The sequence below is a fragment of the Phocoena sinus genome, chromosome 16 (genome assembly GCF_008692025.1).
Source record: "Phocoena sinus isolate mPhoSin1 chromosome 16, mPhoSin1.pri, whole genome shotgun sequence".
Classification (NCBI taxonomy): Eukaryota; Metazoa; Chordata; class Mammalia; order Artiodactyla; family Phocoenidae; genus Phocoena; species Phocoena sinus.
Window position 1 is genome coordinate 1,152,194 of NC_045778.1, and position 15,466 is coordinate 1,167,659.

Here is a 15,466-nt window from a genome sequence, read left to right on the forward strand (position 1 = left end):
TATCGCAAAGAGAAAATTCCCCAGCAACTGAACACAAAGGCATGGAATATTATGATCTAAATGATAAAGAATTCAAAATACCTATTAAGAAGAAATTCAACAAGCTACAAGAAAACTCAAAAAGGCAATTCAGTAAACCCGACAATAAACATAAATGTAAGGAAAAAAAGGATTTCCTTACCAAAGATTTTGCAATTATAAAAATATTGTGGGGCTTCCCTGGTGGCGCAGTGGTTGAGAGTCCGCCTGCCGATGCAGGGGACGTGGGTTTCGCGCCCCGGTCCGGGAAGATCCCACATGCCGCGGAGCGGCCGGGCCCGTGAGCCATGGCCGCTGAGCCTGCGCGTCCGGAGCCTGTGCTCCGCAACGGGAGAGGCCACAACAGTGAGAGGCCGCAAAAAAAAAAAAAAAAAAAAAAAAAAAAAAAAAAAAAAATATATTGTGGACTGAAAGACTCAATGCATGAATGAGATGAAGAATGCAATGGACAGCATGTGCGGCAAGGCAGACCAGATGGAAGAATGGGTGACCTGGAGGATACAACCGTAGGAAGAATACAGTTAGAAGAGGAATAGAACTAAGATTTCCTAAGAGTGAAGAAAGCCTGAAAGAGCCATTGGTTTCCTTCAGAAAGGCAAATATCCAACTAACTGGGATTCCAGAAGAAGAGAGGAAGAAGGCGGCAGATAGTTTCTTCAAAGAAATAGTATCTGAGGGAATTCCCTGGCAGTCCAGTGGTTAGGACTCGGTGCTTTCACTGCCGTGGTCCCGGGTTTCATCCTTAGTCAAGGAACTAAGATTCCACAAGCCACATGGCATGGCCAAAAAAAGTAGCTGACAACATTACAAACCTACAAATAGATACTCTTTTTCAGATTCTTTTCCATTATAAGCTATTCTATGTTGAGCATATTTTCGTGTGCCTATTGGCCATATGTATGTCTCCTTTGGAGAATTGTCTATTTATGTCTTCTGCCCATGTTTCAGTTGGGTTGTTTTCTGTTATTGAATTGTAGGAGCTATTTGTATATTTTGGAAATTAATCCCTTGTCGGTTGTATCATTTGCAAACGTTTGCTCCCAGTCCTTATATTGTCTTTTCTTTTTGTTAATGGTCTCCTTTGCTGTGAAAAACCTTTTAAGTTTGATTGCCCATTTGTTTATTTTTGCTTTTATTTCTAGTGCCTTGGTAGACTGGCCTAAGAAAACATTGCTACAATTTATGTCAGAATGTCTTGCCTATGTTCCCTTCTAAGAGTTTTATGGTATCATGACTTATACTTAAGTCTTTAAGCCATTTTGAGTTTATCTATGTGTATGGTGTGAGGGAGTGTTCTAACTTCATTGATTTGCATGTGGCTGTCCAGCTTTCCCAACTCCACTTGCTGAAGAGATTGTCTTTTCTCCATTTTACATTCTTGTCTCCTTTGTCAAAGATTAATTGACTGTAGGAGTGTGGGTTTATTCCTGGGCTCTCTATTCTGTTCCACTGATCTATATGTCTGTTTTTGTGCCAATGCCATGCCATTTTGATTAATGTAGCTTTGTAATATAGTCTGAAGCCTGGGCAGTTTATGCCTCCAGCTTCGTTCCTTTTCCTTAGGATTGCTTTGGCAACTCTGGGTTAAAATGGACTATTTTATCTATTAGATGTTTTATATAATTCACAAAATAACCACAAAGCAAAAAACTAGAGTAGATCCACAAAAGGCAAAGAAAGGAGAAACAGGGCGTACCACCAGGGAAATTAAGCAATTTATGAAGTAGGCTTCGAAAGACAGGGAAAGAAACTATGCAAATACAAAACTACAAGAAAGCAACTCATAAATTGGCATTAGTAAATCCCTACATATCAATAATTACTCTAAATGTAACTGGATTGATTTCACCATTAAAAGTCCCAGAGTGGCTGAATGAATTTAAAATAATGACACCCAACTGTAAGAAAGACCCATTTCAGATTTAAGGACAAACATAGAACCAAAGTGAAAGGACAGAAAATTATATTCCATGCACCTGGAAACCAATACAAAGTGGGAAAAACTACACTTATATCTGACAAAATAGACTTTAAGCCAAAAATACTAACAAGCGACAAAGAAGGTGATTATAAAATGATAAAGTGGGCTTCCCTGGTGGCCCAGTGGTTAAGAACCCACCTGCCAATGCACGGGACGTGGCTTCGAGCCCTGGTCTGGGAGGATTCCCACATGCGGTGGGTCAACTAAGCCCGTGTGCCACAACTACTGAGCCTTCGCTCTAGAGCCCACGAGGCACAACTACTGAGCCAATGTGCCACAACTACCGAAGCCCGCACATCTAGAGCCTGTGATGCGCAACAAGAGAAGCCACCTTAGTGAGAGGGCTGCGCACCGCAACGAAGAGTAGCCCCTGCTCACTGCAACTGAAAAGAAAGCCTGAGCACAGCAACTAAGACCTAATGAAGCCAAAAATAAATAAATTTATTTTTAAAAATAAAATGATAAAGTACTCAATCCATCAAAAAGATATAATAATAAACACATACACACCCAACGCTGGAACACCTAAATACATTAAGTAAATACTATCAGATATGAAGGGAGACACAGAAAGATTAATAGTAGGGTATTTCAGCATCCCACTTTCAACAATTGATAGATCATCCAGACCAAAAATCAGCAAGAAATGATGAACTTAAACCATACATTAGACCAAATGGATCTACCAGGGACCTATAGGACATTCCATCCAACAGCAGCAGAATATACATTCTTCTTAAGTGCACACTGCACATTTCTAAGGATTGATTATACGATAGGACATAAAACAACTCTTAGCAAGTTTAGGAAGATTGAAATCATACCAGGTATCCTTTCGAACCACAATAATTCAAACTAGAATCAACAACAAGGAGGAAAGCTGGAAAATCCACAAATAAAGGAAACTAAACAAAACATTCATGAAAAAATCAATGGGTCAAAGAAGAAATCAAAGAAAGTCTCAAAACAAATGAAAATAGGAACACAACTTACCAACACCCCTAGCAGTCCACAGAGGGAGGTTTATAGAGAAATATTCATAGATTAACATTAGAAAAGCCTAAAATACACAACCTGGGGCTTCCCTGGTGGCACAGTGGTTAAGAATCTGCCTGCCAATGCAGGGAACACTGGTTCGATCCCTGGTCTGGGAAGATTCCCACATGCTGCGGAGAAACTAAGCCCGTGTGTCACAACTACTGAGCCTGCGCTCCACTCTAGAGCCCGCAAGCCACAGCTACTGAGCCTATGTGCCACAACTACTGAAGTCCACATGCCTAGAGCCTGTGCTCTGCAACAAGAGAAGCCACCGCAATGAGAAGCCCGCACATCGCAACGAACAGTAGCCCCCACTCACCGCCACTACAGAAAGCCTGAACGCAGCAATGAATACCCAATGCAGCCAAAAATAAACAAATAAAATAAATAAACTTATTAAAAATAAATAAATAAAAGAAAATACACAACCTAACTTTACACCTCAAGGAACTAGAAAAAGTAGAACAAAGTAAACCCAAATTTAGCAGAAGAAAGGAAATAAAGCCCAGAGTGGAAATAATGAAAATAGAGAGCAGAAAACAATAGGAGGGATCTTTTATAAAAAATAAACAAAATTGAGAAAGCTTTAGCTACATTAACTAAGAAGAAAGAGAAAAGACAAAGTTAGAAATGAAAGAGGAGACATTAAACTGTTAATACAGAAATACATAAGATCATGAGAAACTACTATGCAAAACTTTATGCCAACAAAAAATGACCTACAAGAAATGGGTAATTACCTAGAATCATACAACCTACCAAGACTGACTGAACCAGGAAAAAAAAATAGCAAGTCTGACAGACAAATAATGAGGAAGGTGATTGAATCAGTAATCTAAAACCTCTCAACACAGAAAACCTCAGGACCAGATGGCTTCACTGGTGAATTCTATCAAATGTCTAAGGAAAAATTAACACCAATCCTTCTTAAAGTCTTCCAAAATTTGAAGAGGAGGGAACGTGTCCAAACTTTTTCTATGATGCAAACATTGCTCTGATACCAAAGCCAGATAAGGACAGCACGAGAAAAGAAAACTATAGGGACTTCCCTTGTGGCACAGTGGTTAAGACTCCACACTCCCAATGTAGGGGGCCCAGGTTCGAGATCCCTGGTCAGGGAACTAGATCCCACATGCATGCCGCAAGTGAAGAGTTCACATGCCACAAAGAAGTAGCCAGCAAGCCACAGCTGAGACCTGGCACAACCAAATTAATTAATTAATTTAAAAGAAAACAACTATAGACCAATATCCCTGATAAACGTAGATACAAAAACTCTCAACAAAATATTCGCAAACCAAATCCAAGAACACATGAAAAGGATCATACACCATAACCAAGTGGGGTTTATCCCTGGGATGCAAGGAGCGTTTGATGTATGCAAATCAAAATGTGATACCCCACATTAATAAAATTAAAGACATGAGCTTACCTGGTGGTGCAGTGGTTGAGAGTCCGCCTGCTGATCCAGGGGACATGGGTTCGTGCCCCGGTCTGGGAAGATCCCACTTGCCGTGGAGCGGCTAGGCCCGTGAGCCATGGCCGCTGAGACTGCGCGTCGGGAGTCTGTGCTCCGCAACGGGAGAAGCCACAAGAGTGAGAGGCCCGCGTACTGTGAAAAAAAAAAGTGAAAGATAAAGATTATATGATCATTTCAATAGACGCAGTAAAAGCTTTTAATAAAATACAACATCACTTCATGATAAAAACCCTCAACAGACTGGGGATAGAAAGAACACATCTCAACATATTATGGACATATACAACAAACACAGAGCTAACATCATACTCGATGGAGAAACATTGAAAGCTTTTCCTCTAAGATCAGGAACAAGATAAGTGTGCTGACTCTCTACTCTTATTCAACATAATTCTGGAAGTCCTAACTACAGAAATCAGCCAAGACAAAGAAAGAAAAGACATATAAATTGGAAAAGAACAAGTAAATTTTTGCTATTTGGCTGATGCCATGATCTTATATATTAAAAATTCCAACTCAACTAAAAATCTGTTGGATGTAATCAATGAATTCCGTAAATTTGCAGGATATGAAATCAATGCACAGAAATCACTTGCTTTTCTATAAACTAACAATGAAACATCTGAAAAAGAATTAAAGAAAACTCACAGAAAGATTCACAATAGCATCAAACACAACAGAATACCTAGGAATAAATTTAACCATGAAAGTGAAAGATCTGTACAACCAAAACTACAAGACTTTAGGGAAAGAAATCAAAGAAGACACAAATAAATGGAAAGACATCCTGTGTTCATTATTTGAAAGAGTTAATTTTGTGGAAACGTCAAATCAAACCTTATCAAAATTCCAGTGGCAATTTGTTTTGGAGGGGTTTGAGAGTTTAGTTTACCTTTGGGTTCACACAGTGTAACAGGGTTGGAGACAGGGTGCACAGGCCTCCCAGGCCACTGCCCAGCAGAAGAGGGACGTGTCGCTGGCTGCCGCACCTGCCACGTGCTCCCGGTATGGGTGATCCAGGGGCATTTTTATAGAAATAGAAAAAACAATCTTAAAATTTGGATCAAATGACAAAAAAAAATCCCACATGGCCAAAGTAATAGAGAAAGTAAAACAAAATCGTAAGCATGATGCTTTCTGATTTCAAACGATACTACAAAGCTATAGTAATTAATTCAGTAATAATACTGGCATAAAAACAGATCTATAGACTAATGGAACAGAATGGAAAGCCCAGAATTAAAAACCTGCATATACATACAGCTAAAATCTAATAATGAAGGCAGAAACTTCCAGTGGGGACAGGACAGTCTCTTCAACAATGGTTTTGGGAAAACTGGAGAACCACATGCAGAAAAATGAAATTGGAATACTATCTTACACAACTCAGAAAATTAACTCAAAATGGATCAAACAATTAAACCTAAGATCTGAAACCATAAAACTCCTAGAAGAAAACGTAGGGAAGACTGTCCTCAGTATTGGCCTTGTCAATGATATTTTGGATGTGACATCAAAAGCACAAACAACAACAACCTAATCAACAGATGGGACTACATCAAACTTAAAAGCTTCTGCACAGTAAAAGAAACGATCAACAAAGTGAAAAGGCAACCTACAGGATGGGAGAAAAATTTTGCAAACTATATATCAGAATAGGGGTTAATATATAAAAATATAAAGAACTCATAAAACAATCTCATTAAAAAATGAGCAGAGGAACTAAACAGACAGTTTTTCAAAGAAGACATACAAATTACCAACAGGGACATGAAAGGTGCTCAACATCACTAATCATCAGGGAAATGCAAATCGAAACCATGATGTCGTCTCACCTCACATCTATTAGAATGTTGATCATCAAGAAGACAAAAATAACAAACGTTAATGAGAATATGGAGAAAAGGGAAACTTTGTGAACCGTCTGTGGGATTGTCAACTGGTGCAGCACTGTGGAGAACAGTATGGAAGTTCCTCAAACATGAAAAGTAGAACCACCACGTGATGCAGCAGTCCCGCTCCTGGGTATAAACCCACAGGAAATGGAAACTGGTTACTGAAGAGACACTTGCACTCCCATGTTGATGGCAGCATTACTCACAACAGTCATGATATGGAAATAAATTAAATGACTATCAACAAATAAATTAACAAAGAAATTGTGGTATATTTATACAATAGAATACTATCCAACCATGAGAGAAAAGGAGGACTGTAAGAAGAAGAGCTTGTGAAGTGATTGGGGGCGCGCCAGTGGCAGCCTTGCCAGCTCTGAGGGCTGGGATGGACAAGGCTGCACAAGGGGAGGGAGCATGCGGGATGGGAGAGGGGAGACTAGGGTAGGTGGTGCGGGTGGAGGAGGGATCATCTCCTGCTGAGTTCTCCTCTGCAGGGTGGACTTGAGCCCAGGCATTGAAAGAAAAATCTCAGACACTTCATTTTGAGATTGGATTTCAATAACAGGAGTTCTTTTATGCTCCTGATGACACTCAGGGGGAAAATGTTGATTATTCTCTTCTGTGAAAATTAAAATTTTTTATTTTTATTTATGTTGATGTTTTACTTATATTTATGTTTGCATTGAAAGTTTCCATTGGTAACTTGTGTCTTTTCCTGGGCAATCACGTGAATGTCTTCAACTAACTCGGGCATATGTCCGCCTCTCAGGGATGGACCACGCATTTATTTGTTCATCCAAGAAACACTTGCCAAGGGCTGGGTCAAGCCTGGGAGTGTAAAGATTCACAAGCTATATGATCCATGCAGTGGAATGTATTACTCCTTAAACAGGAAGGAAATTCTGACACAGGCTACAATAAGGAAGAACCTTGAAAACATTATGCTACATGAAATAGGCCAGAGACAACAGGACAAATAATGTATGATCCCACTTAGAACAGGCCAGTTCCTAGATAGAGAATGCAGAAGAGAGGTTATGGGCGCTGGGAGAAGGGAGATCGTGTGTTACCGTGTAATGGGTACAGGATGTCAATTTGGATTGATGAATAAGTCTTAGAAATGGACAGTGGAGACGGTTGTACCATATTATCAGTGTACTTAACACCGCTGAACTATGCACTTAAAAAGGTCAAAATGGTAACTTTTGGTATGTGTATTTTAACCACAATGTAAAAAGAATGTTCACAAACTATAGACCCTGCCTGCTAGAGAGTCGTTCTCCAGAGCAGGACAGGGTCATTGTATGCAGTGGGAAAGCCGCTACAGGGAGGAGAGCCTCGGGTGTGTGGAGGCACCTGACCCAGCAGGGGCGATGGGAGGGTTGAGCCAGCTCCGCATGAGTCAGCCAGGCTGAGTGTATGCTGGGCGCCAAGCCTGAAGGCAAGCAGGGAAGAGGTTCTCATCGGGGAGAACGTAAGTGCCTGGTGTTTGAAGAACGTTAAGAGACTTTTGGCCTGGAGACAGTGATGTGACAGACCCGGCTGGCCAGGCAGGATGGGAGCGCCTCCTCCGATGCTTATTGTGGTGGGAGGGGCCTGAGGAGGTGGGGCCTGCAGCGGGGCCCGGCGGGGGCGGAGCCGGCGGCCACCGCCCGCGGGCGAGTAAAGGAGAAGGCGGAGCGGGAGGCAAAAAGCCTACAGCACCCGGTATTCCCAGGCGGTCTCCCATCCAAGTACTAACCAGGCCCGACCCTGCTTAGCTTCCGAGATCAGACGAGATCGGGCGCGTTCAGGGTGGTATGGCCGTAGACGGGGGCGGGGACCGCGGGCTGCCTCTTGAGGCCCAGTTGCGCTGGCGCTGGCGCCTTAGGGCCAGCCAGCCCGGCGGTCGGCCCGCCCCGGCGGGACCCCGCCGCCCGCCCAGGCAGGGGGAACGGACGTCTCGGGTATCGGGCGGTGGCGGAGGGTTTGGCCACCACCTCCCAGCCGAGGGCGGGCGTGACCCAGCAAACCCTTCGGCGCTTGGCGCCCCGCCCAAGATCCCGCACGTCGCTCACAGGGACGTGGCCCCGGAGGCTTCGGGGCCCGGGGCCCGCGGTCCCTGGGGCATCGCCCCTGCCCGCCCACGCGGCGCTAGGCGCAGCCCGGCCGCAGCCCGGGCCGGCCCCGCTGCCCGACAGCAGCCGGCCCGAAGCCACTGGGAGCCACCATTGCGTCGCCACGGCCCCTCAGCCCCGGCAAGGCCACCCTTGCCCGCACACCACCCGCCGAGCTCAGGAGCCCGCCCCTGGTGGCCGGCAGGCCCGGGGAAGCGGCCCCGGCCCTCGATCCCGCTCCCGCACCCGGCCGCGGCGACACGACGGAGGCGGGGCTTCTGCCGGAGGGAGCTGTGGCGGGACACACCGGCCCACAGGTGGCGGCAGCGGGGCTGGGCGCCAGTGGGGGCGGCCAGGTGCAGGTCGAGGGGCTCGCCGGCCGAAAGGACGGCAACCGGGCCCGCGGCGGATTCTGGGTCCGGGCCAGCCACCCCGGGAGCGTCCGGGGTGCGGCTGCCTTCCGGGGCCGCCTTCTGGCCGCCCGGCCGGCCGGGCCGGCGGGGAGCGGCCCCTCCGGCGCACACGCGCCGTGGTGGGAGGGGCCTGAGGAGGTGGGGCCTGCAGCGAGGCCCGGCGGGGGCGGAGCCGGCGGCCACCGCCCGCGGGCGAGTAAAGGAGAAGGCGGAGCGGGAGGCAAAAAGCCTACAGCACCCGGTATTCCCAGGCGGTCTCCCATCCAGTCACGTAGCTGGCCCAAACAAGGTATCGTTTAGAGGGCTGAGGCCCTCTTTTTTCCGACTTTTCGTCGCTTTTGCATCCTAGGACTTGAGGGATTTTCCAGGTGGTTCCGTGCTTGACACACTTCACCATACATACTGATTGCTTCTCAGATCGTAGTGGTTCTTTGCCGTTGGGTGTGGATAAATATTTGTTGCTCCTTTCGTGATGTCTGTAAAGTGATGGATGAATGAAGTGTCGGAAGCCTTTGAAACTAGCAGCTCTTGTTTGAATGAGATTCACCCACACTCCCGTGATCTGTCACCCACCCAGCACACCATCCATCTTGAGATTCCGTTTCTCATGACCAGAGGTCCACTCTTGTGTCTTTAGTAACTTGAGATTTTTCTTTGTTCATTTTGTGGTTCTGAAATGCTCTCCGGCAGTAGGAAATGTTTGAACTGTCCGTGTTGCAAGTGGTTTCTTTGCAGTCACAGTGAAGTAAACTTTTGACAGGAGGTTGTAATCGATTCATATGTGTAATTGCTTCAAATGTTACTGTTCATTTGACACAGTGTTTTAGATGCCAGTATTGAAGCTCTGACCACATTCTGGGAACAGGTGTTCATTGAAGTGTGATGTAAGAGTAAATAATTGCAAAAAGTGTCATACATCATTAAAGAATCCTGGAAGCCCAGAGCAAGGGATTAGTAACTACCTGGTGTGTCAGGAAGTTTGCAAGGATTTAACATTGATGAAAGAGTTTGAAAAGTGAATAAATAGGCTGGAGGAAGAAAAGGGCTTCTTTCCAAAGTGGCATTGAGTCTTGGAAACATTTACATCCAGGCAGAAGCATTTAGGGGCTGTGGTCGCTAGCCTCCACACAAGGCCTTTGTCCTGGCCTTGTGAGCCCCTCTTGTGTCTTCTGGCTTTTGACTTACGTGCAGTGCTTGCTCCAGGCCTCTGCTCTGGTCTGGGCCTTGCCTCTTCCCTCCAAGTTTGACTTATTTCTCTGAAGTTGACCTGTGTTTTCACTGATCACATATTATAGTCCCCTTATCAGTACTATTTTTAGTAAAACAAGTGTCATGGAATCATTTACTCACGTGACTTTGTTTTGTCACTTAAAAGTAGTTCCGATTAAATGATAACAGAGTACTCAAAGATCATTATTATGAGACACATCCCAATTTCAGAGATACTAAATTATAAAAACAGATTTGTCTTAGAATCCATGAAATGCATCACATCTCAGTGGCTGCACCTCCATATTTGCCCAGCATCTGGGTTGCTTATTTCTTTTCTTTCTTTCTTAAATTTAGGTATAGTTGGTTTACAATATTATATGTTTCAAGTGTACAATAATGATTCAAAATTTTAATAGATTATACTCCATTTGAAGTTATTATACACCTCAGTGTTCATTGCAGCTCTATTTACAATAGCCTGGACATGGAAGCAACCTAAATGACCATCAACATAGGAATGGATAAAGAAGATGTGCTATATGTATACAACGGGATATTACTCAGAAATAAAAAAAAGAATGAAATAATGCCATGTGCAGCAACATGCATGGACCTAGAGATTGCCATACTGAGTGAAGTAAGTCAGACAGAGAAAGACAACTGTCATATGATATCACTTATATGTGGTATCTAAAAAAAAGGGAGGTACAAATGAACTTCTTTACAAAACAGAAGCAGAGGCACGCATGTAGAAGACTAACTTACGGTTACCAGGGGATCAGGGTTGGGGGAGGGATAAATTGGGAAATTGGGACTGACATATACACACACTGCTATATATAGAATAGATGACTAATAAGAACCTGCTGTATAGCACAGGGAACTCCACTCAGTACTCTCTAATGACCTATATGGGAAAAGAATCTGGAAAAAAAAAAAGGTGGATATATGTATATGTACAACTGATTCACTTTGCTGTAGACCTGAAATTAACACAAATTGTAAATCAACTATACTCCAATAAATTTTTTTAAAAGTTAGTATAAAACACTGGCTATATTACCTGTGTTGTATAACGGATCCTTGTAGCTTATCTATTTTATACATACATAGTGGTTTGTACCTATGAATCTTCTACCCTTATCTTGCCCCTCCCCCTACCCTCTCCCCACTGGTTAACACTAGTTTGTTCTCTGGATCTGTGGGTTGCTCATTCCTGCTCTGACTAAGCTTGACCTCCCTGATTTCTCTCCCAGCCTCTCTCTAAGCCTGGAAGCCACCAGCACAGGGTCACCTGTTTCCTCTTCTGCCTTTCTGTCCTATTCTCAAACATGACAAGGTCAGGGAACCTCAGGAAACTATGTTTCTCCTATGTTTCTCCTACAATGGACTTGAACCTCAGAGATCATAACTGCAGGCACCCTGGCCCCCACCCCTGGCTGTTCCCACACAGCAGGACCCACGGCTGCTTCAACACTTGCAGGTGTAGCTCTTACGGATGCTACATGGGTGGTTCAGGACCAGAGTAGGACCAGTGGCTTCCTCCCTCTTCTTGTCCTGGCCTCTTAGGTGCTGTCCTCAGTGACACAGGGAAGGGCCAGCGTGAGCATCTCAGCCCAGAAAGTCTTTGTGGTCTGTGTTTCTTTCATTAAAAGCCTCTGTGCTTTTTAAAGACAGAATGTTTAACTTGGAAAACAAAAGCTCTCACCTAATTTTCTTTCTGAGAGCCAGCACAACTGAACCTCTGAGCATTCTTCCTGCAGTCTGTGTGGAGAGACAGAGGCTGTCCACCAGATTTCGTTGGGCCATGTCTCTGGTTCAGAACTTTGGAACTTGTGAAAAGTTATGGCTACAGTAGAACTAAAAGGCCTTACCTTGTTTGAGTAAGATTTTAACTTAGATTGACTCTTTCAGTTGTTAGACTTATATTTTGTCATGTCTACCTTACAGATATTTTTCCTGAAGCTGATAATATGGCATGACTGTGCAGTGGGGGGAAGGGTATAAGGTCCTAAACCTTAAAGACATTTCAGCCACTTAATTATGAAATGCATTTCTACCCAGAATTCTCTCAGAGTTGTGCTGATGCCTAAAAGATGTGATCCACTCTTGTGTCCTTAAAACTGAGAATCAAAAGGGTACTGAGGTGTTTGATTAAATAATGTCTCCAGAGTGTTAGCATGAGGTTCATGAACCTATGTGCTTTCAAAAACCTCCCGTCAGTGCACAGCAGGCATCTGGTCAAATATAAGCCCCTCCTGGGGCCCAGCACCCTCTTGGCAACGGGGGTAAACAAAGTCTCTGCTTCTGAGGATGTCAGCAGGTCAGTAAGTAGACAATGTCGCAAGACTGGGGCGACAGAGTTGGAATTGAGGAATGTGGGAGAAGGACGTGGCACCCTCTCTGAAGACCTGGTGCTTAAGTTAAAACCTGAATAAAGATCCTTATCAAAAATTTGACCCAACTGGCAACAAGTAACACCACCCTGTATCCTCAGCAAAGCTGGATGAAGAGGGGGGTCTCTTCCCTAGCTGGGGAGTTGTCCAGACCACTGGTGAATAAGAGGAATGAAACATCACTGGAGGAATTCAGCAAAGTATAAATGGGTCCTTCTGACAAAGTTGAGAGAACTTCCCAGTGGAAATAGAAACTGCTGGTCAGGGCAGAGCCATCTCTGCGCAGGACTTAACACAGTCAATATCATCTCTCCCAGCAGCTTGAAAGTGGGCGCACAAGGCTGTTTACAGGAAAGGAGAGATCTATTTTGCCTAAACATTAACCCCTTTAATAAGACTCTCAAGAAAGTCATTGTTTCAGAGGAATTAGAAAGGAGAACCCAAGAGAGAACATGAACTCTTACCTCCTAGGGTGTCTCCTTTAGGATGGGTTCCATTTTAGGAAAAAGCTGATGCAAAAACTGGCTCACAGGACAAGAGGGTCTGCTCCTCATGGGCCAGCTCCCCATCCTTCTGGAACAGCCTACGATGACTTAATCGCACGGGATCCTTCTTCATCCCCAGCATAGACGTCTTTCTCTTAAGAAACAAAGAGGTGGTAAGTTTTACTGTTATTTTTCAACGTGGAACGTGAATTTAAAAATATGACAACCAAGAGAGAAGGATAGACAGAAAAAGGCACTTGAAACTCCCTATTTTCAACTTTAGCACAGTGATTACTAACCAGTGGACACTAGGAAACTGTTCATCTCCGAGTGACTTTACATATCTGTGTTTCAACTTTCCCAAAGAATATAGGTTTTGTGATTAAATATGAATTTGTTTAATTATATAACTGAGCTCTTTCCTCGTCAGTTCTTTGCAGTGGATGTACGCCAAAGGCTAAACCACCACCATGAGGGAGTCAGTCAACATACGTAAACACCTGTGTGTGCGCACACATCGAAGGAGGTCCTTAAACTCAAGCCAGCGGCAAGGACGAAGCTTGCTCACATATTCGCACTCAATGCTCTTCTAGAAAACAGATGCAGAACTCTAGGGCCTTCTTTGGCCGTGCTGCGTGGCTTGTAGGATCTTATTTCCCCGACCAGGGATCCGAACCCTCCCTCGGCAGTGAAAGCGCGGTGTCCTAACCACTGGACCGCGAGGGAATTCCCGTAGTCGCTTTTCATTTAAAGAATAATTTTTATTAGCACAAATTCAACCTTATAACAAACGTTAAGACTAGATTGAGATTGTGTCAGACTGACCTCTGTAGGTAAATCAAAAGCTACCAATAAAAACATGAGAACAAGATGTGTTCCCCGCAGGAAGATGGTGCGTGTACCCAGGGTTTACAGTGCACGGTGGGAAGAAAAGAAATTAATATAAACCACCCGGATACACTGCTTTCATAAATCACCTCTGCCAACACCTCAGGAAGGTGGAATTTTTACCCGGTAATATGACCCAGATTTTTCATTCTCACACTATCCAAGCCTTTCTCAGTGGTCCGTCTTTACAGGGTTGCTACCGTTTCCCTCCGGCCAGCACTGTGCGTACTAAGGACCCCAGCAAATGGACTGTCCTTCACTCCCGGGGGAGCAGCAGCCTGATTTCCACCTGGTCACCAGGATCAGTCACCACGGCTTAGTCTCTGCTTGTTTTAGTGACACAGAGAATTCCAAACGGCCAGGGCAGTCTCAGCTTCCAATTTTTTTTTTTTTTTTTTATGCGGTACGCAGGCCTCTCACTGTTGTAGCCTCTCCCGTTGCAGAGCACAGGTTCCGGGCGCGCAGCCTCAGCGGCCATGGCTCATGGGCACAGCCGCTCCGCGGCATGTGAGATCTTCCCAGACCGGGGCACGAACCCGTGTCCCCTGCATCGGCAAGCGGACTCTCAACCACTGTGCCACCACGTACGCCCTCAGCTTCCAATTTTATTTTCACCTGATAAAAAAAATTTGTATCGAAATACACAAAAATTCTAAGTGTAGAGCATGTCAAATTGGCACGATGCCATGCCCTGTACCCACCACCCAGATGGACAAACAGAACGCCCCCTCCTGAGTACCTGCCCACGGGAAACCACGAATCTGTCTTCTGAAACCTTAGATTCGTTTTGTCTTGTCTTGAACGTTGTGTAAATGGAATCACACAGCACGGGCCCCTTTGCGACTGCTTTCTTTAGCTCAACATTATATTGGTGAGGTTCATTCATGTTTTGTAGTGGTAAGTGTTGACCTTAGGAAAAAATAACAGCCAGTTATTTTGCCAACAAAATGAGTGTATTCAGGAATAGAAGAGGAATTGCAATTTGGGACATGCAACCCGTGGCAAACCATAGGCAAGTCCGAGGAGACAAAGAGAATGTCAGCGTTTATTAGGTTTAAGGAGGAAATTGGGCTGGGTCAGAAGGAAATCTTTCTTCCTCTGTCTGTAAACTGCGGTGAGTGATACGTGGGTGAGAGCGCCCCCTTCAGGGCTTCCAACTCCGTTTTAGAATGGGTTTCCTTTATTTTCACAAGTCAGTTCACTTTCATTTCTATAGGACTACATCTCAGTTAATGTATCCATCCCACTGTTGATGGACATAGGGGTGTTTCCAGCGTTGTGCTGTTTCACACGCTACTGCCCAGACATCCTGCAGGTCTCGGGGCACATGCACAAACATCTCTTTTGTGCGTGTCTGAGGCTCCGATACTGCATCTGAGGGAATCTGAATGTTCTACCTTCATTCATCCTTCCAAATCATTTGTCCAAAGTGGTTGTACCAGTTCACACCCCTGCCAGAAGCATATGAGAATTTTAATTTTTCCACATGCTTGCCAACACTCGCTTGCTTTTGGAAGTATGATGCCTTTAACTTGCATTT

The 15,466-nt window shown here is 44.6% G+C and overlaps 1 non-coding gene across 1 annotated transcript; it reads right to left on the minus strand.

The window, feature by feature from the left end:
* Positions 1 to 8,128: 8,128 nt before the first annotated feature.
* On the minus strand, positions 8,129 to 8,247 carry LOC116742052. Its single transcript, XR_004346329.1, has one exon. It is a non-coding gene; the product is annotated as a 5S ribosomal RNA (ribosomal RNA).
* Positions 8,248 to 15,466: the final 7,219 nt, after the last annotated feature.